This window comes from Eucalyptus grandis, chromosome 10 (genome assembly GCF_016545825.1).
Source record: "Eucalyptus grandis isolate ANBG69807.140 chromosome 10, ASM1654582v1, whole genome shotgun sequence".
Classification (NCBI taxonomy): domain Eukaryota; kingdom Viridiplantae; phylum Streptophyta; class Magnoliopsida; order Myrtales; family Myrtaceae; genus Eucalyptus; species Eucalyptus grandis.
In genome coordinates, this window is record NC_052621.1 from 38,092,159 (window position 1) to 38,116,097 (window position 23,939).

At 40.1% G+C, this 23,939-nt stretch overlaps 1 pseudogene; it reads left to right on the forward strand.

Moving 5' to 3' along the window:
* Nucleotides 1–4,610: 4,610 nt before the first annotated feature.
* On the forward strand, nt 4,611–23,227 carry LOC120288869 (annotated as a pseudogene).
* Nucleotides 23,228–23,939: the final 712 nt, after the last annotated feature.

The window sequence follows — 23,939 nt, forward strand, 5'->3', positions numbered from 1 at the left end:
AACATAATAAGGCAGGTAAAATAATGATTCAGTGTCCTTTATAATTCATCCAAAAAGAGGTGCTATTTTCTCCCTGGGAAAAGGTCAATGATCATTTTAGAGTCTCTCAATCACGTGTTAATGGTTTATATGAAGGTTTGTTAGGTGCTAAGAAAATGGCAGGAAATTCACATGCTCAGACATGGCTATTATGTAATATAGCTTTGTACTCGTATCAATTACATTCATCGTCTCGACTTGAGTTCCTCAGGTTTTGCAGGGATGTGACTTCCACTAAGCAAAGCATTATCTAGGATCCAAACCTCCTGTTGAACCATATATTACAATCTGAAAAGTTGCTACAACTTGCTATCGATGGCCAAACTACAAATTATGGTCATAAATACAACTTGATCTAATATACTGACTTGGCTGCTATGTAATCAAACTAGTGTTCATATCAATTACATTCCTTATGGTGAAGTGTGTCCCCAAAGATGTAGCATCATTTGCACTAAGCAAAGCATGAAGAGCTAGGATAAACCTCCTGTTCAATCATGTATATAGGAATCTGAATGAAATTGCTGCAAATTGCGATCTATGGCCAAATATATGAATATTGGCCTTATAAACTTAACATAAAGGGTTCTAGCTAAGCATTAACACTTATTACAAGTTTGACACTTTCCCATTACTATGCAGAATAGGTGCTTTACCTAGACTTCACAGTTCAAACTCACAAAATAGGCTTCTTTCACCAAAATTAAGAAATAAGGTACCAATATGCTATGTTTGCTGTCAGACCATGGATAGAATGAACAGTGCATTATTAGCAAACGCTTCTCCAACAAAGACTTCAAATCAAGAAGGTTTAGAGACAATACAACTTGACATGAAAATGGAAAAGATAATAGGTCAACAGAAAAGGCCTAAAATTAACATCATCACTCCTTTTGTATAAAATCTATTTGCAAGGCTGGAAGCTCAGAGAAATACCTGTCATAGTAAGGGATAAGTACACTAATGGTGCCATAAGTTGTGTATGGCGCTCACTAGCGCCAAAAGTTCCCGGAGGACTGCCGTCCAAATGGAGAAAAACGCTCACTTTGGTGCCCCATGAGAAATTCCTGGCCAAAATAATTACGTGGCATTTATATTTTAAAAAATTCGACAACTCTTAATATTGTCCACATGACATAAAAACGACGCCGTTTCTTTCTTCAAGAAACGACGTCGTTTACCATTCCACGTGGATTACCTACAAAACAATCGTCGTATAGTGGATTCAATACTTAAAAACGACGGGCCAAAAACAGTGTTCGCCTAGGGTTCTCACTCGCGCCACCGGCCGAGCTCGCCGACCCACCGTTGTTCACTTGCCCGCCGTCACTCGGTCGCCACGCTCGGCCCCGCCGCTGGGCCTCCGCCGTAGCTGCGCCTGTTCACAATCATTCACTGGCTGCATCCTCAACTCCGCTCACTCACTCCAGTTTGTCAATTTACTGAAAAATTTAGGGGTTCCAACGGGAAGTTAGGGTGTGGAGGGCAAATTGAGGGCTCGGCTCGGGAAAGTCGTGGGGACCGATAGAAAATTTGAGGAGTTCCGTCGTTTGTTCCCTTTCTTTTGTGGGGACCGAATAGAAAAATAGGGCGCGGAGGAAAATGGGCTCGACTCGGGAAACAAAGTGGTGGGACCGAATTTATTTAATTAATTGGACCGCTTCGTGGGGGGAAACTGAGGGACCGAATGTGATTGAATTGAAAAATGGGTGGTGGGACCTCACTTTGATTATTCAACTTGGCTTCTTCGCTTTGTAAAAGCATTGAATCGGGAGATTAGTTGCATTTGTTTCTTGACAACAAATGACAAGGACCTCCATGTGAAGTTGATGATTCCGTCATGTGGTCCCAACAAGTAATGACATTTGTTTTTATTTTTATTTTATTGGGTGCAAGACGACATGAACCGAATCGTAGGCATCATTGTTTTTGCTATGGTGGAGAGTTTTGCTATTTGCACCGATGATTGGGAATATACCGGTGGAAATGAATGTACTATTTTATGTCAATGTTCGGAAGCCATCATATATTGATTTTCAAGGATTTGGTGTATTTTACGATGCAAAGTGCAAAACTACATTACTTGTGTTCTGGGAAAGAATTGAGATGGGGTTGAGATTTTATAATGACAGAATAATGGTATTAAGGATATCATTTACTATTATCTTCTTACTATAAGAAGCTAAGGTATATGTTGAGTATTATAGTGATGGTGAGGATGAGGATAATGATGAGGATGTGGTGAGGATGAGGATGAGGATGGGGATGAGCAGACCACCATTAAAAGAGGAGAAGTGAGGGATCCTATTCAAGCGAGTAATCGAGTCGGGGATGAAGGAGAGAACTCACATTGATAGAGATGAACAAAAACGGTGACATGTCTTGAAAAGCTTGGGTGAAGATTTGGGTGAAGATTTGGGCGATGAGGACTTCATTGGATTAGAATGGGAAATTGCTTTATCCAAGAATCGGAAGATGAATATTTTGCTTCGGTAAATTTCATATGATGAAGATGATGATGAACTCGCATAATCAAGACAAAAGCAAAGTGGGAATTTCGAGAAAAAACTTGCACCTTGACAAAGAGGCCCGAGCGAGTAAATGGGATGGAGTTCAGCTGAAGGTAATAGAAGTGAAGATGAAGAAAGCTGTGGCAATGAAGTTGCTAGTTCGGAGAATGATCTTGATAATGATGATGAAGAACCCTCTTTGTCCAATAAAAAGTAAGTACCCTTACTATGATCCTAATCGTTGATAAAACCTATTTTGTGTGGGCATGAGATTTGATGATGCCAAACAGTTCAAGGAAGCTATTGTGAAGAACTCCATTGGTGAACACAGGAGTGTTAAATTCATTAGAAACACGAGGAATTTGTGAGAGCTAAGTGCTCACAACCCAATTGTCCATGGAAGCTCTATGGGTCTTTGAAAAAGAATGGGTCATTCGCATTAGGTCCTCAGGAGGAACATACTTGTCCAATTATTTTTAACAATAAAAGGATAATGAGTGTGGGTTATGGAAGCATTTTTCAACATTATCAAAGCAATGCCTCTGGATCAAGAGTCCTTAATTTCAACAGGTTAGTGAAGGGTAAGTAGGGGTTAATGTCAAGGAATCAAATGCAAGAGCTAAGATGAGGGTGATGAAAATATCGTGGGTGGGCATAAAAGAAGAATATGCGCGGTATGGGACTATCTTGAGCGAATGCATGTTTCAAAACCCATCTAGTAGGGTGTATGTAGAGGTTGTGGATAGGGCCACTCCACGATCTTGGCCATAGATTTGATAGATTTTATGTACCGTTTTGATGCATGCAAACGGGCTTCTGGCTAGCTGTAGGAAGGTTATAGATTGGATGGATGCTTTCTAAAGGGTTTGTTTAAGGGGGAGTTGTTGGCTCTTGTGGGGAGAGATGCCAATAATCAAATGTTTCCGATAGCTCATGTGGTGAAGATAGAGAACAAGGATATTTGGTCCCGGTTTCTCAAAAATTTAATGGTGACCTTGAGATAACCGATGGGGAGGATGGGCATTCATGAGCGACAAAGAAAGGTAATTTCATTTATCACTAATTCACTTTTTAATATTAATCATTTGCATATTTTTTTTTTCTGACTTGTATTTATTGGTTTGAATTTTTGTAGGGACTTATTCTGCATTGCCGAGTTGATGCCACATGTTGAGCATAGAATGCGCGAGGCACATATATGCAAACCGGTCAAGGAACTTCAAAGGAGATAGGCTCCGGAAAGCGCTCCGCATAAAGAAAAGAGTACCAACATGGCTGATTTCAGATTAGCCAAACAAGGATTGCTGCAGCCTAACAAAGGAAGGTTTTGATGCACTCTTCCGCATGACTAAGCAATGCGGGCCCTTCTTCAGCGAAGAGTTCAAATGTGATATCATTGATAACAATCTCAAATAAGCTTTCAATGGCAGAATTTTAGAGGCTAGGTGCAAACCAATCATCGCATGCTTGATGATATCTTGAGTGATGGTGATGACTAGACCGCATAGGCAAAGAGATGAGACTACGAAATGGACTAGAGATGTGGCCCTAGGATTATGAAGAGATTGGATGCAAACATTGCTTGCTAGTAGGTTCTCGCCATCCAACTTTGGAATGGAGATAATGGATATGAGATTATTCAAAATCAGGGATAAGTATGTTGTCAACTTTGGATAGAAAAAGTGTTCATGCCGAGCTCAAAGAATGAATGGAATTCCTGCCCATGCAATTTGTGCTATTCGTGATGAAGCAAGAAAATCCAGGATGATTACCTACATGATTGGTACAAAAAAAGCTCTCATACCTTGCTTCATACCAATTCATGATGCGGCTTCTCGTAAGCAGAATTTTGGGAGCCAACAAATCCTGAAAGCCCTCACCCTTTGCATTGAAGAAGCAAATTTGAAGGCCAAAAAGAAAAGAAGAATGCAGCAAAAAGAAGAGGCATCAAGTTAGAGGATGAGTAGGATCGGCTCAAAGATGAAATGCTCATATGGCACTTAAGGAAGGGCAATAACAAGAAAGGTTGTGAGCTGAAAAGGCGGCATCAAAGAAGATGTAATGGCTGAAGGTAGGGATGGCCTGCATAAGAAGTGCCTCATCAAGGGCAAACAAAAAGCCCGTCAGAAGGTAAGTATCATCTTTACACCGGTAACTTTACATTTCCTATTCGATGGTTTGATGGTTGACCATGTGCACTGCTTCTTTTGTGCTTTCCTCTATCATGCATTTGTAATTTGATAAGTTTTCTCCATTTGTTTCCACCATGAAAATAAAGTAGATGTCTAATTATTCATTGTAGTTGGTCATGATCCCGATATAGTACATTGTTGTAAGGCCTTCTAAAGGGCTGTAAAAAGGCCCGTTGTAGGCTCAAGTGTAGGGACAGGACTCGGAATAGGCAAGACAAGAACAACAACTGAGTCCATCGTTGAGCAAACGAGAAAAAAAAATTCATGTATTGTACATTGCTGTGTTTGTCTTTTATGGGCCAATTTTAAATTTGTTATGTGTTTCTCGGTGAAAAGACGAGCAATTGCACACAAGTTGCGTAGGGTCAAGCTCCCCATCCGTTGGCCATGGAAAATGATGCACCACGGCGAACAAGAGGGGATATTGGAAAAAGATTAAGGCAATATGGTTATGGGACTTACAGATGAATGAACTGGAATGACTATTTTGAATGTAAGATTTGTAGGCCTCGTGCATTTAATTTGTTGTACTTTAATTCATTTGGTTGACAATATCGCTTTATGTTCTTGTAGCACGGGAGAACTCGGAGGTACTTCTCCTCAAGGTGGGCCAACTCAAGAATCAAAGGGCTACAAAGAAGAGTGCTCCAAAGAAGAAGAGAGTGAGAATAGCTGAAACAGCCCGTATCCAAATGTAGTAACTCAAAGACCAATTCCATCTTCACCAACGATTGGGCGTGATAGTGATGATATGGACCAACACATGACACGTGCTAGAATAAGAATAGCCACCGGTAAAAACAAGGAAAAGGAGGTGAACAACGCCGGTTAAAGAACCCGCACATCCGGTTCGAAAGAGTGCTCGGATTATGAATCAATTCAAGCCCCAAGACGAAAAGGAGATCGGGGTGTTGTCCATATTGACCGATGGGAGGGTCTTTGGACATAGTTTATGTTTATTTTTATGTGGTGCTGATATTATATCACCGATGGTAGTTGTGCGCTCCATATTGCCATTGGTTTTTTTAAGAGGGTGCTGAACTTTCCGAGATTGGGGAGTGAAGTTCATGTTTTTCTTTTCTTTGTGAACAATCAATCAATATCAATGACAATAGTTGTTTCTGTATTTTGCCGTTGGGTGCAATGTTCTTATGAAGTTGCTATTATTTTTAGATTTGAATGTGTTCATATAGTGTTGCTGGTTGAAGTCAAGATGCGTTTATGCTATCTGTCGATTTCATTCAATAGTCTTGAATAGGATGTCGTTGTTGCGTTGATGCTATTTGTGGGGTTAGTTGTATGTCTTTGAAATAAGATGCAATTTTGGGTGCTAGTGTATCTTGTTGCAGGCTGTTGTGTTGCAGAGATGCACCGGCCAGCCAACTAGTGCAAGAACAAGATGCGGATGCACCAATGATCAGTGCAAGTTTAAAATTGGCACCAAGCGATCACTATTTACTACTTGTGCAAATGTATATGATCACTTTGTAATCGCGACTGGCACTAAATGATCACTTTTATAAAAACTTAGCACTCAAGTGATCACTATATTTACAACTTTTGGCACTTCGAAATGATCTAATCGTTAATTTGCCACCATCCTTGGTTTGCCCATGGTTTGCCAGGTTGCAAGAAACCAGCAAACCAAAGAAACCATTACAACGATAAAATCAGCAACCATTCTATTTGAAGGAAAAACAACCAAAACAAACATTGCCAATACACAACTAAACAATAAAAAGTGCTCAAAACTAATGCATTCCAACTCAACCTTCCATTTCAGCATAGTTTGCAATTGCACAAACCAACAAACCAAGACTTGAAGAGATTTGATGAACATATGAGAAAAATGGAAATGAGAGGGAGAAAATGAAAAACGATGCGAGAAAAAGTGTATTCTTATTCAATGAGAGCTTTGCTTGCATCAAAGAACTTTTCTACTTGTTTACTTGGCTCATCGGTTTTATATCGATGCCTGAGGATAACAAAGAATGAAAACCAACTAACTAACCGAAACGAAAACAAAGTTTGACTTTACACTCTTAAACTGAATACTGCATTCCTCCAATGTAAACATGTTAGGGTGCACAATCTCTATTTGCTTTCTTCATTTTTCGACTTCTTCTGTTGGAGAAATCTTCTTGAAGTGTTTTGAAGTTGACAAAACGTTTCCCATCGGTCTAGTTCGAAGGTTTGCTGAGACTCGCCTATTTAAAGTTCAAGACCTCCCATAGCCGGACTCAAGACTCAAAGTCTATCTCACATTGACAGTCTCTAAACAGTTGAAGAAAGGTTATCAGGCCGGATGTTCGTTAGGATTCAACCTTATCAACCTGAGAAGACTGTGGCTAGAAAAGACATAACGAATTCTTTGATTGATCGAGATTGACTCAAGATTAAGGAACCTATAATTGCCTAAATATTCTTGGAAGTTCTGCTTATGAAACCCAGATCACATTGTATGGCTAACAAGATTGATGGCTATCGACACGTTCCTTAATAGCTCGGAATAATCTTCCTAGTGATTCCGTCACTGGTAGATTGGAGAATTCCTTTGTAGTAGTGCCAGGTATGATGGCATAAAGGAGTATATAAGGAAGACGTTCTAAGTTGTTGGGTGTGCGCGATAGAAGAATTTCAAAGTTTGAAGCTCCTTGTTGTTTTTAGACAATTCCTTTGAGCGAAACATTGTATTCAAAAGAGAGTCTATATTTGCGAAACTCGAGAGTGTGGTAGAACATCTACACGGTAATCAAGGAAAGTCATGATGTAACTACTCTTGTTCATAAGGAATCCCGGTGGGGTAATGACCAGTGCGGAAGAGTGGACGTAGGCTTGGAATAAGCCGAACCACTATAAACCCTATGTTCAATTTTCTCTTCCTTCTCTCTTTCCTTGACTACTTCAATTTTTGTTAATCAACAGTGAACCTCCTTTCTATCGGTTGCCTGTAATCGCTTCCGTATCTCGATAAATTGATTGTGCACCTTTATTCACCCCCTCTAGGTGCTTATACTAGCTATCTCACTGGTATGAGCTCGTGTACTGCACTTTGTTTGAAGTGTTTTACTCTCGCAGTAAAAGATCCATGGCTAGTATGTTGGCTCCGAGGCCGGTGTGTAAGGGGGCAAGCAACCCGGGCACGTCTTACTTTGATGGAAAGGACTAAACATACGGAAGAACAAGATGAATGCGTTCTTAAGATCAAAGGATCCTCTGGAATGGGACGTTGTAGAAAAAGGAATCATTCCTAAAAGCCGCATCCTGCCTCGGAAAGAGAAAGGACACTTTGTTGAGTCCACGAAATGAGTCGAGAAGAGATAATCAAGAGACAAGCTATTGATGCAAAAGCAATTTTATTAACACATTATTGTGCTTATCTCCTTGAATATAATAATATCTTCTTGATATAGCCAAAAAGAAGTCCGGGATAGATTACACATTACCTATGAAGGAACCGATCGAAAGTGAAAGAGACTAGAATCAACATTCTTCTACCAATACGAAGCCTTGAGAATGAAACCAGGAGAATCTATAACCGACATGTTTAGTCGTTTTGTAAATCGTGAATGGTCTTGAAAATCAAGGTCAACAATTTACATCCTGAAAAGTGAACAAGCTGCTAGTGGACTTCAAGGATTGGAATCATATAAAGACCTCAATCAAAAGAGACCCAAGAATCATGCCTTTGTCATGATGAATGGTTGGAACTCTTCGCCCTTATGAAGTGGAACAATCAATGAAGACGAAGATCCTAAAGGTAAGAAATCCATTGCATTAAAATCTAATGATGATTCGTGTAAATGACTCAAGACGACATGGATGATGAAGAACTTGCTCTCATGATAAGAAGATCTCGTAAAGTCAATAGAAAAGGAATAAGATTCAATTCAAGGAAACAAGTTTTCAAGCAACAAAACCAAGTCAAAGATGATGAATCAAACAAAAAGCATTTACCGGCTTTGAATGCAAGAAAAAGGACACATCGGACCAAACCGCCCTCTTACGAGGAAGAAGAAAGGAAAATCCAGAAAAGTATGAAAAGCTCTCAAAGCCGAAACCTGGAGTGATGTGCAGTGCGAAGATAAAGTGATGATGATTATGCCAACATATGTCTAATGGCACAACAGTTCTGCAATCAAACTACGAGACCTATCGATTGGAAAGTGAATTCGAGGTAAGTAATTTCAAAATCCCTATTAAAGTTTCAAAATACATTGATGAATTATGTTTTAGTCTTAAGACTTCTCTTAAAAAGAATTTCCGAACTCAAAAAGAAAATTATGCTTTAAAACAACAAAAAGAATGTTTTGGAAGAAAAAGTGAAATGCTTAGATCGAATGTTTTCTTCTCTCGTAGAAAGTAAAGATAATCTTTAAAAGAAAATGCATTTTTGAAAAATGATATTTCAAATATTTCCAAAGATTTTCTATAGGATCTGAGAAAACTAGAAAAATACTTTATGTTCAAAGACCGTATTTCAATAAATGGGTTTAGGAATGAATGCCGAAACTATTCCTTTAATCGATTTTCCTAAAGTGAAAGAAAGAATCAAACAAAGACCCACAAGAAATGCTTACAAAAATCATTTTGAAATGAACTTTGTAAAACCAGTAGGTCGTAATGCTCTTAGATGTTCAAAATGCAATAGTGCATATCACTTTGAAAAGAATGTCCTATGGTTTGGAGACACATCAATAAAGTCTCAGGCAAAAACCGTATATCGACTAACTCAAAAGGACCCAAGAAAATATGGGTACCAAAGAAAGCTTGAGTTTCTTTTTAAATGCAGGTCACTATCAAGAAAAAAGTGAAATGGTATCCTGGATAGTGGATGCTCGAGACACCACGACAGGAGACTGAGTGCTTACATAAAAGATTGTTCAAGTGAATGGTGGAAAAGCTTCATTTGGAGGAAGCTGACAAAGGAAAAATAGTGGGATTTGGGCTGTAAAGATTGGGAACCTTACGATAAATGTTTCTTTTTAGTTGAAGGGCTCAACTATAATCTGCTCAAATGTCGATCAAAAAATTTGTGTGATGCTGGTTTTTTTTTTTTTAGAATCAACTTTCAAGAGGGTATTTGTTCGGGAACACATAAAGACTCTACTCGCCTCATTCATGGGTCGAAGACATGGAAATATCTACATCTTGGACGTGAAACCGGATGAATCGCAATGTCTAAATCTCAATTCAAGACGAAGCGAGCTTATGGCACAAAAACTTGGGCATATCAACATGAAGCAAATAGCCAAAATCTCAAAGAAAGAAGCTTGTTCGTGGTCTACCCAATTTATCATACCAAAAGTCGATCTATGTACACCATGTATATTGGGAAAACGGTAAGAAATTCCTTTAAACCAATAAATCAAGTTTCCACTAACCGTGTATCTTTAGCTCTTGCATATGGACCTCTTCGGACCAACAAGAACGTTGAGCATTGGAGGTAAGAAATATTGCCTAGTAATTGTGGATGACTACTCACGATTTACTTGGGTATATTTCTTGGCAAGTAAGTCTGAAACCTTCTCTTATTTTGAAAAATTTGCTAAGAATGTTCAAAATGAAAAAGGGTATGTTATTTCAAGTATAAAAACAGACCATGGAGATGAATTTGAAAATCAAGATTTTGCTAGAATTTTGTGAAGAATCTCGTTTCAGCATTTGTTCTCCTCTCCATATACTCGAGCAAACGGAGTTGTGGAAAGGAAGAATAGATCTCTTCAAGAAATGGCTAGAACTCTTTTAATTGAAAGCAATATCTCTTACGATTTTTGGGCTCAAGCAGTTTCAACATCATGCTATATTATCAATAGAGTTTTTCTAAGGCCTATTCTAGAAAAAACCCCTATGAATTATTTAAAAAAAGAAGCCCATTGTTTCATATTTTCATGTATTCGGATGTAAATGTTTCATATTGAAAAATGCAAATGATCGAGTTGGTAAGTTTGAAGAAAAGTCAAATGAAGGCATCTTCCTTGGATATTCAACCACTAGCAAATCGCATGCAGTCTACAACAAGAAGACTCAAACCTGTGAAAGAATCAATGAATGTCAAATTCCAAGACTCTATTCAAAATGAATCTATTCGAGACTCATCTTGAAGAGACCGACCTCCGAGACTCTACAAAGTCTAAATCTCAAGAAGCGGCTCGAGACTTTGAAGGACCAGCAACAAGTGATTGTTGAAGATTCAAGTGAAGGAAGTGATCATCAACGATAAATTAACCAAAGAATCGGAAACATAAGTCCAGTCATCCCAAAGATCTTATTATTGGCGACATCAATGAAGGAATCCACACAAGATCCAAAAGGCGTGAAGAGTCTAGTCTTTGTGGCTCTTATTTCTAAAATAGAACCCAAAAGCATAGATGAAGCTTTATCCGACGAAAGCTGGATAGAAGCTATGCAAGAAGAACTCGGACAATTCGGGAATTAATGATGTCCGGGAAATGACTCTAAACCAAAAGGTAAATCAATTGTTGGAGCTAAATGGGTTTTCAGAACAAGATGGATGAAAGGAAAAGTCATAAGAAACAAGGCTAGACTCGTAGCCAAAGGGATACACAAGAAGAAGGGATCGACTATGACGAGACTTATGCACCGTAGCCGAGTTAGAAGCAATTAAGTTTATTACTTGCATTTGCTTGTCATAAAAATTTCAGGTTATTTCAAATGGACGTCAAAGTGCTTTCCTAAATGGATTTATCCATGAGGAAGTCTATGTGGAACAACCGCCGGGTTTCGAAGACCCAAAGAAACCGGACTCCGGTTCGGTCTCAAAAAGGCCTTGTATGGCTTAAAGTAAGCACCTCGAGCTTGGGCAATGATTAAGTAAGTTTTTAATTTGAAATGGATTTGTTAAAGGAAAAGTAGACACTACTCTTTTTATTAAAAGAGAAGCAAAAGTTTTCTGCTTGTTCAAATATATGTCGATGATATTATCTTTGGATCCTCTAATGAAAGTCTGTAAGAAATTTTTCTAAGACTATCACGGGATGAATTTGAAATGAGCATGATGGGTGAGTTAACCTTCTTTCTTGGACTTCAAATAAAACAAGCGGAGGAAGGAACTTTCATTCATCAAGAAAAATATGCAAATGATCTTGTCAAAAGTTTGGACGAACAATTGCAAAAAGGTCGACATACCAATGTCAAGTTCCTTGAAGATAGACAAAGATGAAGAAGGAAAGAAAGTCGACCCGGAGAAGCTATACGGGAGTATCATTGGTTCACTTCTTTATCTTACGCTAGACGACATTACTGTTTAGTGTTTGCATTTGTGCGATTTCAATCGGCCCAAAGAATCCCATTTGAATCTTTGCGAGCGTATATCAAATATATTTCATCAACTTCAAGCTTTGGTCTACGAGTATCCAAAAGGGAGACTTTACTCTTCTTGGATATTCGAGTGCCTTTGGAGACCGGATGCGGGAGTCGATAGAAAGAGCACCTCGGGCACTTTGTCAACTACTTGGAGGCAAGACGGTGTCTTGGTTTCAAGAAAGCAAAGTACGGTTGCTCTCTCTACGGCGAAGCATAGTATATAGCTCTCGGGAGTTGTTGTTCGCAAATTTCGTGGATAAAACAATGGCTAAGAGACTTTGGAATTGAAGACTCATGCACGGAGATTAATTGCGACAACACCGGTGCTATAAACCTCACCAAAAATCCAATTCTCCACTCCAAAGAGCAAAAACATATAAGATTCGACATCACTTTATTAAAGACCATGTTCAAAATGGAGATGTTTCAATTCAATTTGTTGATTCAAAGAACCAATCAAGCGGATATATTTACAAAGCCTTTAGAGAAAAATCAATTTGAAATCATCCATTCTAGACTCAACATTTTAAGGTATGAGGAGATCAAAGTCTAAAGACTCTCGGACTGAGACATACAAGACTTCAAGGCGTAAGTCGGTCTTGGTACGACCCGTCCGTAAAAGTTAGTCTTTCTCTCTCTCAAATCTTATCTGAAAAGGTACGGCGTGAACCGTGTTTTATTGCTATCTTTAATCGGCTTAATTATTGCCCCATCGTTTCCTTTTTGAAAGAGAGTTATTTTTGAAATGACTATTTTCGCGGAAAAAGGACAGTTATTTTGAAAAGGCATCTCTTTATTTCCTTTGTGGCGGTTCCATTTATCTCTCTTTTTAACCGATCGTGCACTTTGTTGATTTCTCTTTACTTTACTCTCAAACCCTAGAAAGCATCAATCCTCCATTCCCGTTTTCTTCCATTGTTTAATCTTCAAAAAGTTGTCGTCTTTCTTGGGAAAGTCAAGCAAGGAATCTTCCAAAACCGAGAAAGATGTCATCTTCAAGAAAGTCTTCGAGAATCGCAAGGGGACCACTGACACGAATGAGTGAGTGGGCCTACGCACTTCGATCTCACCGAAGAAGTGTCTCGAACGGCGGCAGCCCACAACATTCTCGGCCCCGGCGTCATTCTCCTCCATCTAGTCCTCAAGGCGTTGATCATCAACAAGAGGAAGAAATCGTGAGGATGCGGATCCTAGGTAGAGTTCAAAAGCCCGCTTATATTTATAAGCTATATCGTGCCTAAAAGGAACTCGTACTCCCCTTGAACTATGTCGATGATTTTCTTAAAAACAAAGGATATGGGAACGAATATATCTTTTTGCGGAAAATGGAAAGTTTGGGAATTGCTCGTAAAGGGGTGGCCGAGGAAACCCTTGCGAATATCCCAAGTGATCCTCGTGATTGGGACCGAATCTCTGAGATGGGAATGATGATGACAACCGTATAGCCAATTTCAATCGAGAATGGGTGTTGGTTTGAAAATCGAGGAAAATGGGAGATTTGTTCGAGATCGAAGGAACAAAAGGATTTGTACTCGAAATTGCTGAGCGTGGGGTGATAAACCCTAGAAGTGTGGATTTTGATTTCTGGATCTTGTGAATGTGAACTTGAGGGAAAAGTTCGGTTTTCTTCAACCGGAAAAGTTCTACGCTCCGACACTACGGAGGCCTATTTGAACTAACCGCATATTTCTATTCAAATCTTAGCTTTTTGGATGCGAATAGATTCTCTTTCAGCGTCAAAGATCAAGACTATGTTGTGGATATAGATATCTTTGCGCGGATGTGTTAGGAGTTAAAGGAAGATATCAACCGATCAAAGTTTCCATTGCTCGGGCCACACCGGAACTAGTGAAGGATAGGAAAACAGAGGAGAAGATCACCTGCCCAGGATGAGGGCATTCAACATCTTACTTCACAAGATTGTGATCAATTGCCTCCGACCAAAATCAACTTCCAAGATCGATGTTTCAAGTTGAGGCAAGGCATGTATGCCATCCCCACTTGAAAAGGTTTTCTCCCTCACACTATCATGTTCCACATGTATAGAGCGATGATGAAGGACAGAGGTCAACTCCCTTACCCAAGCCTTGTGACGAAGTTATTCGAGACATACGAATATTCAGCCTCGCATAAATCTTTTGTGTTCGATCGTGCGATCATATGGTGGTAGGGATCAAGATGGTGACCAAAATGCGTCCGAAGGAACCGAACAAGGAGTTGGAGAAATTCAAGGAGAAGACTCAGTCAAAAGCGCATCAAATCTCTTCTTCAAAATGGAAAAGAAAGGAGCCCTTTGGTTGCTTCAAACCGAAAATGAGCTCTTATTATGGAAGATGAAGAAGATGATGACCTTACCACTTGGCCATAGCTTTGAAGAAGCTAAGTTGTCTTGTTCGAGTCAATGGAATATCGTGAGACAAAAGGAAAGGAAAAAGAAGGCCAAGAGGAAAGAAAGGTCAAGAAAAAGAGAAAGAAGAAGAAGAAAGAGAAGAACAAGAGAAAGAAGAAGAAAGAGCAGTTGGCGAAAAAGAAAGCGAGAGGAGGAAAGACTCCGAAGAAGAAAGAAGAGAAGAAGGTGAACCTCGAGGAACACTCTTCTCCACTTGTAGGCATGGAAACGGGGAGATCGAGAAAGGAGGGAAGTCCTCATATCCCGATACAAGTGAAGGAGTCGCCGCTCACCCAGACCCGGAAAGGACGTTTATGCCTCTCAATTTCCGAGAAGAAGGTCATGAAGTTTCATCGCCAAACCTCGGCGAGATTATTCCTAATATGCCATCATCTCGCAACGTCTTGACTAGTCCACAGTGACCGATAAGCTCGGTCGATTTTCGCAGAATCATGGATATTCTCTTGGAGATGCGAGGTCAAATTTATGCCTTGGGATGCGAGGTTCAAATCTTGCAAAATGCGAGTCAAGTTTCTTCATGTTCGTTAAATGATAAAATCCAAGCCCTCTGCTCAGATTCAGGCCAATGCTTGCACAAAAAGAAGACTTGAAAAGGCCGGAAGGCATCGTCGATCTATGGGAGATTCCGCGCATCCCGTTGCAATCTTGATCTTATTCCATTTTCATCTCAACCTTTTTATGTTGACAAAAAGGGGAGAGATGCAAGATTGAACAATTTGATTTGACTTATCTTATGGTTTGTTGAACTGATTGTTGAATTGTGTTTGATCTCGTTTGACTTTGATTTTGTTTTTGTGTCCGGATGAGAACCTGAACTAGACTTGGACTTGATTGCTTCTATTAACTACTATTGATATCTTATGGATGGCTTTATCACATATTAGACTAACCTATTTTCCGTGGTTCAGATTCTAGTGTTATTCATTTAGTCATTTATCTCTATAAGATATGCATATGTGTTTGAAAAATGTTTGCGGGTCAAAGTTGTCCAAATGCAACGGAAAGTTTTGTCACCATCAAAAAGGGGGAGATTGTTGGAGAAATCTTCTTGAAGTGTTTTGAAAGGCGGCAAAAACGTTTCCATCAGATCTAGTCCGAAGGTTTGCGAGACTATTATTTAAAGTTTGAAGACCTCGGATAGCCGACTCAAGACTCAAAGTCTATCCTCATTGATAGTCTCTAATCCGTTGAAGAAATGTTATCCAGAACTGGATGTTTCGTTAAGGATTCAACCTTATCAACTGGAGAAGATCTCGTGGATGGAAAAGACATAACGGAATTCTTTGATTGATCGAGATTGACTCGAAGATTAAGGAACCGATAATTGCCTAAATATTCTTGGAAGGTTCTACTTATGGAAACCGAGATCCTGATTGTATGGGCAAACAAGATTGATGGGTTATCGACACGTTCCTTTAATAGCTCGAATAATCTTCCTAATTGATTCCGTCCAACGGGTAGATTGGAGGAATTCCTTTGGTAAGTGCCAAAGGGTATGATGGCATAAAGGAGTATATAAGGAAGACGTTCTAAGTTGTTCGAGGTGTGCGCGATAGAAGAATTTCAAAGTCTGAAGCTCCTTGTTGTTTAGACAATTCCTTTGAGCGAAACATTGTATTCAAAGAGAGTCTATATTTGTGAGAAACCTTGAGGAGGTGTGGTAGAACATCTACACTTTGTGGAATCAAGGAAAAGGCTGTCTTTTGTAACTACTCTTTTGTTCATAGTGAAATCCAGCCGAGGTGGGCTGTTAGTGCGGAAGAGTGGACGTAGGCTTGGAATAAGCCGAACCACTATAAACCATGTGTTCAATTTTCTCTTCCTTACTCTTTACCTTGATCGTACTTCAATTTTGTTAATCAATAGTGAACTCCTTTCTATTGGTTGCCTAGAATCGCTTCCGTATCTTGATAAATTGATTGTGCACCTATTCACCCCCCTCTAGGTGCTTATACTAGCTATCTCACTTTCCTTCCTCTATTCTCGACACTTTCTTTCCTTGCTCTGTTCTCGCCACTTTCTTTCCTTGCTCTGTTCTCGACACTTTCTTTCCTTGCTTTGTTCTTGACATCACTAGTACTTTGTATAGTTCTCTTAACACAAATCAGGAGGGCAAATAAAAAATGCAACAAGAAAACATTGCATTTCTGAAGTGCTTATAATTAATGCATTCCAACTCCAACCTTGCATTTCTACCATGGATTACAACAAAACCTTCTGCTTCATACAAAAATGGTAGACATACAAACTTCGACTATAGTAGACATACAAACTTCTTCTCATTACTTAACTTCACATTTAAATAAACTACACAAGAGAATAAGAACACAGTCAACGCTCGATAAAAGTTTCTTTCAATTTTCAGCCTTGAAACCTCCCTCTTCAAATGGTCGACCAAAGATGTTAAACCCTTCATTTGAGCTTGCATTGAGTCAACATCCTCCAACTCGTCCATTAACGCAGGTGGAGGTTGATTTCGGCCTTCAAGTAACTCGGGATCCACCTCTGTCGCTCGATCGAGAGAATTTCCTATCAACCCATTTGAAATATTTGCACTTGAGCCTTCTCTATATCGCGCACCCATGGAATCTTCTCTGGGATTCAGCCGAGTCCAATATGTTCTTCTCGGACTCGGTAACCCACAATAACAGTAACACTCACCATCTAATTCGCTTTTTTTATAGGAATGTGAGCCTTCTTTGAAGCTTTTGCTCTCCATTCGCAGAGCGAGCTGATAACTTTGAGAAAATCAAGTATGCACTTGAGCTGGTCGGAATGGGGATTTAGGGTTTTCAATTTCCGATTCTACTGAATTTGGGGATTTAGGGTTTCTTATTTGGGGAAAAGACGTTAAACGGCGTCGTTTTGTTGTTTGCATGCTGATTGTATTCTCCGGCGATCCACGTCGACTTCAAATATTAATAAAAATGCAACGTCAGTTTCCGGCCAACCGGATCGGAGTTGGCACCAAAGTGAGCGTTTTCAAAAATTTTGGCACTTAAGTGATCAGGCGGAAACTTTTGGCACCAAAGTGAGCACCGTACACAACTTATGGCACCATTAGTGTACTTATCCCATCATAGTAATGTTGTAACTTTTTGGTAAGAAATCTCAGAGTTTGCACATAAATGCGAGTGAGATAACTTCAACATTGCGGGATAGTTCAAATTCAATGTACTTATCCCACACGGAATGGCACAAGTAATTTGACTGCAGAGTATAGGAGACCTTCCATGCCTTCTAAACTTCATTGAAAAGGAGGACACATTGATCATTTGCATCTTTCAATGCTTGTTTTAACCCCAAAACCATCTTTCAATGCTTGTTTTGCATCGGTCGGAAAAGAGGGAGGGCGAGAGAGAGAGAGGGAGGTCGCACGTCGGTCGATTGCTCATGATCGTCTCGCTAGTATCCTCTTGGTTCGTTAGTTGCTCGCGGTGGTTCGCGGTCGGAAGAGGGAGGGTGGAGAGAGAGAGAGGGGAGTTCGTCGAACGAGAGAGAGAGAGAGGCGTGACGAAAGAAAATCAAGACTGAATTTTTTTAAAATCGGCACCTCTTTTCTCCCGAATGTGGGTCCTAGGAGGACACGTGTCACGCTCCACCGCCTTCTTGTTTGCCACGGCCGGAGCAAGAGACATACCTAATATTTTCTCACTTTCATCTACCACCAGCCAATTCCATATGAGGATTCACGCGCTTTTGCTTTCTTACTTTTTTTTTTTCTCTATAATGACATCGGCATGTGATTTTTGTGTTTATTCCTTTTAGTACTACGATTTTTATCCCACATTGCACGAGGTAAGCGAAGTGTGACCGTCTAGTTTTTTCACAGTATCGATTTGATTCGAGGTTTATTCTGAGGTTCCTGATGGCGGGAATTAGGGGTGAGCATGGTTCGGGTTGGGCCGATCTACCCTCTAACTCTAAGACCAATCTGAACAGTGATGGTCCTCAATTTTTGGCACCGAGGACCAAACCCACCCAGTGGGTTTGGTCCGATTCCCAAGTCAACCGAGACCAATCGATAATTTTTATTTCATTTTTGTACTCTTTGAAAAGCGATTGAAGACCGAATTGACTCAATGGGTTCGGTCCCGAGTTCTAGAGTTAAAACAGGACCAACCAATAAATTTTTTATTTCATTTTTTTTGTACTCTTTGAAAGGGCTATCGAGGACCGGACCGACCCAATGGATTCGATGATGAGCAAGGTCAGCTAAGAAAGGCAAGCGGTGAGGGTCAAGTGGGGTGAGCGTCAAACAAAGTGAGCATCGAGTGTTGAGCTGGGAGCAACAAGCCAAGCGAGCATCGAGCAGTGAACGGCACAAGTGACCCAAAATGAGTGAGGCGAGTGTTGAGTGGTGAGGGGAGAAATTGTTTCTTTCGATTTTGGCAAATTGAAAACTAAAAACACAAATAAGACAAAAGAGAACAAGTACTAGAGGAGGATGCCGTAAGGACCTGTTTATGCAATTTTGGATGCCGTAAGAACTTCTCACAAAAACATTTTCCTCATTCGTAAATTATGATTATTAACGCTGTAAAAGACATTAAAAATCCAAGTTATTAAAGAACAATATAAAGTTACTTGAACTCCTCACTAAAAAGTTGTTTAATGTTGTTGACGCCATTTATTTTAAGGTTTTTTCTATGTAAAAATTTATGAATAATATAATATATATAGTCAAGGTTGATCCGGGTTGGACCGACCTCGAACTCTCGAACCGAGACCAACCCACACAATCTTTGGTCAAAAATCTTAGGACCAAGGACCGACCAGTCCTCTTGAGGAACCGGACTAGGATCGGTAAGGTTGGGTCGGTCCAAAGGTGAATCCTAAACCGATGCTCACCCTAGCGGGACCTATGAACCATAGTTGTTCAACATACAAGTTTTTTTGGTAAAGAATTGTTCGACATACAAGTTAACATTGTGTATCGAGTCTAGGATTATTTACACAAGACCAAAGCATGAACAATTAGACATTGACCACGCTAAAATCTTCCATGTCGCTAATCGTTCCATATGCGTCACGTTCAGTGAACTTGTCTAATACAAACACTTGTGTTTTAACTCAGGCATCACAATACCCAATGACTTATGACTCATCATTCCCTTAAGTATCCAATACTTAACCATCGAGATTTGCTCTAGTGGCTACCCTTCCAACATGGAAGAGGGAGGTGGGGGGTTCGAATCCCTACCTTTTCAAGGGGTTGGGTTGGGGACGATTTAGTTTCAAAAGTAGGTTTCGACTTCCACGCCCTGCAAGAAAGCAGAGCAAAAGTCTTAGGGTGAGAGTTAGAATAGGAATAGAGTATGACCGATAAAAAAAAAAAAAAAAAGTATCAAATACTTAATGGTGAAGTTAAGAACACACCGGTCTCAATAGGATTATTAATATCCACTTAATAATCCATTGACCGGGAACGATTTAAAGATCCAATCTAACTATGAATCCGTCACATATATTCTTAACGTCTCAAGCATAAGTCTAGTTGCAATTGATCCTATGGAATCATTCATAAATATAAAATAATTGGACAAATGAATAAATACGTCACTACCATTAATTAAATAATAATAATGATAGTATAATTGAAATCCCTAATATGTAACTATTACATGGTAGCTTTATGGCATACATCCAACAGTAGCTTGCATTGGGGTTGGGAGACTTTGAAGATGACAATTTTGAACACCGAATACCTCTCAAACTCCGTTTCAAAGGCATTTGGAAGCCCCAAAGACCTTTGTGTATGTTGAACCGAATGCGGCAATGGAGTAATTAGAACTCCGTAATAGCATGTGATGTCGACACCCTTCATTTGGTTAATCCCAATGAATAAAGATCCCGATGTAAAAAGTAACTTTTTATAATCTTTTACAAGGGAAAATAATACATACGCAATGCCAAACATCGCAATAGAAAAAAAGAAATAAAACTGAGTTTGTGAAGCAATCGAAATAAGGCAAAGTTACGAATTTCACATCGATTATTCTTTGATCAACTATTTTTACAAGTGCTCCCAGGCACCCATTAACGAAATTCAAAGAAAATCACAAGAGTTGGGCCACAAAGGGAATTGATAAATTGGCAACATAGCAACACTAGCAAGCCCCTCCATGGAGTACTCGGCCCAAACGTCCGGAAATTGCAGTTCGCACCACCGCAAAACCCCATTTATCCCGAAAGAAAGGGACCAAAGGGAAGCGTTCCTTGAACAGGAAGCCTTTGAATTGGGCTTGAGGCCCAAATCGTCCCTCAAACCAACGTACGCACACGATACGCCTTCGGGACACAGGGCAATCCACAGCCGTCCGATTACTGACTTCCCGACCTCATAAAAACCCGCTACAAAAACCTAGACGCTCCTCCTGCGAGAGAGAGAGAGAAAAATCTGCCGTTGGCCACCACCGCCGAGTCGTCTTCTTAGCAGATACCACCCGGTGAGTAGCGCCGACTTCGTGTTTCCAGGTTGATGGATTCGGCGTGTCTTGCCTACAACCTTCGTATTCTGCATGCTTGCGATCAGTCCGCGGCGTTATTGCCCTGCCTTTTTTTTTTTTTGTTGGGTCTTTTTTCAATTGCCTGCGTATTGTTTTCTAAGCGCCCGGCCGGTGGCTCGCCTGATGATTCGTACGTGCATTCGGTTGCCGATGCCGGCTGCTGGCGGATGAGTGAAATTGTCAATGGGTTCGTGGTTGTAGTTCAATTTGTCCCCTTTTTTCTGGTGCGGCAGAGTGCAGTTAGGCTCTGTTCTCACTGATGTTCCTTCTCTGGGTTGAATATGGGAAGAGTCGAAATTTGTCCGAATCCGATGTCTATCGACTAGTAATAGTTAAAAGGGATTGTAGTTTTCGGGTTGTCGCTCCATTTGCAAAGCTCATTCTTGAGGACTCTTTTAGTTGCTTGCGGAGCATCTCGATTGCGAATTGTGGTTATGAATTGGATAGGATACACTCGTGAATTTTCACCATTTTGTCCTTATTCCGTTGTTTGCCGCATGTAGCTTGACGAATGACTATTTGATGGTGCAACCTTGAAAACGAAAGGATAGCTGATATTTGTTGTTTTGACAGTGAGTGCAGAGAAATGGGCGGGGGAAGAAGTCAAGGCCATTGTTCCTGAGTCGGTATTGAAGAAGCAGAAGAGAAATGAGGAGTGGGCATTGGCTAAAAAGCAAGAGCTTGAATCCGCTAAGAAAAAGAATGCTGAGAACAGGAAATTGATCTACAATAGGGCAAAGCAATATGCCAAGGAGTATGCCGAGCAGGTATAGACATAGACACTAGTTTTCATAAGGTTGTTGGACAATTCTGTGTTTCCAACCATGGAGCTGACCTTTGGGTGTTGGCTTTCCAGGAAAAGGAGCTAATTCAATTGAAGCGTGAAGCAAAGTTGAGAGGAGGATTTTACGTTGACCCGGAAGCTAAACTTTTGTTTATCATTCGCATCCGTGGGTATGTCTTCTGCGTCTTGCAAATATGAATATAACACTTTTTTCCCAGAATTTCTTATGCGAGTATCTTTCACTTTCAGTATCAATGCCATGCACCCAAAAACGAGAACGATCTTGCAGTTATTGAGACTAAGACAGGTAATCTTTCCAAGTCTTGAATCACTTACTGAGATCAGTCTTTGCATTGCTGGAGGCATTTGAAGAAGTTATTTCAGCAGTGAAAGAGCCTTATGTGAAGGCTCGGTTGTTGTCATGGCTTAATTTGATTTGATGTGGTTCGGCGGTTTTTTTTCACTAGGATCTGATTGTCGATTGGTGTTTGTTACTAAGTAATCTGTTTCTAAATGACCTTTCTATTCTTTTGGCTATAAAGTTATCTCTTTTGTGCGGTGGCTAGAAGCAAAGTGTTTTTAATCAACAAATCTATTTGTTACCTTTGTCTTGACTTATTTTTCTTTGGATATAGATCTTTAATGGGGTGTTTCTCAAAGTCAATAAAGCAACCGTGAACATGCTTCACAGGGTCGAACCCTATGTGACTTTTGGGTATGTGGTTCTCTTCCATAATTTGGATTTAGATCAATGTCACCCGTCAGGCCTCTGAGTGAATATGCTTGTTTTCAGATATCCTAACTTGAAGAGCGTGAGGGAACTGATATACAAAAAGGGGCTATGGGAAGCTCAACAAGCAGAGAATTGCTTTGACGGACAACTCCATCATTGAACAGGTCCATTTTTGTTCTTATCATCTCGTGCCTTATGACATCTATGCTTCTCCGGACATATGAGAGACCTGGTTCATTCTTTTCGGTGAGCAGGCCTTGGGTACACATGGAATTATCTGCGCAGAAGATCTCATCCATGAGATAATGACAGTGGGACCTCATTTTAGGGAAGCCAATAACTTCCTATGGCCCTTTAAGCTCGAGGCACCACTGGGTGGACTCAAGAAGAAAAGGAATCATTATGTTGAAGGTGGAGATGCTGGCAACCGTGAGAACTATATCAACGAATTGATCCGTAGAATGAATTAAGCTTTTTATACCGTGATCAAATTCAATGTGGAATTTTGAACGTTTGGTTGGTTTACATCGTTTTTGAGTTAAGACTGCTCAGTTTTGAAATCAGAGAGTCTCAAGTTTAGAGATCTATCCTATGACAATTGAGATACATCCTTTGCTTTGCTTTTGGCTGTTACATGTTTTCCTCAGTCCTTAATGGTATGTTGCAGATGGTTTAGAGCATTAGAACTGGCACAATATATATGAGAATTATTGTGCTGAGTACATATTGGATGGTTTTCTTAAACGATGGTTTTCTTAGCCACGACAGGATGCTCTTTGGTGGCCTCATCTGTCATCCCCAATTTCACGAATCCTATAACTGGGTTTATTGACCCTTTTGCAAGCTTGCCACCAATGTGTGCATAAGCATGACCAAGTTGTTCTTTGTCCTGATGAGTTAGACCAAAGAGTGAGCATTGCAAAGTTCTCATTGCTTGCGTTAACAAATTCCACGAAGCCACCTTGTGGTAACCAGATCTTTGGGTACATTCTCTAGCCGTGATGAAGTGTGGGAGAAAAATCTTCAGCTCCTTTGCTAGTGCCTAGTCTTCCGAACCATATGCATATAAACCGCTAATTCCAGAATTTATGCCGTCACGTATAAGCTTTAGTCAATATTAAGTCAAGACTGAGTGGCAATTGTTTTTTCAGTTTTTGGTTTACTGCAAAAAAATTTCCCCGCGGCTAGCTTTGTTTCTTTTTTTTTTTCTTTCTTTGTTTCTTTTCTTTTCCTGAGTAAAAAAGGATGGGGGCGGCGACACTTTTTGGGTGTTACCATAAAAGTTCCATTAAGGCGATCGAGCATTTGATTGGAGCTCTTGCTATAATGCATGTTGAGTGATCTTGTCACCACCGTTCCACCAAGTTGCTAGTGTGCTAGTGTGAATAAAGTCAAAGTGATTTGGGGATTTAAACGAGTGACTTGAGATCTAAATC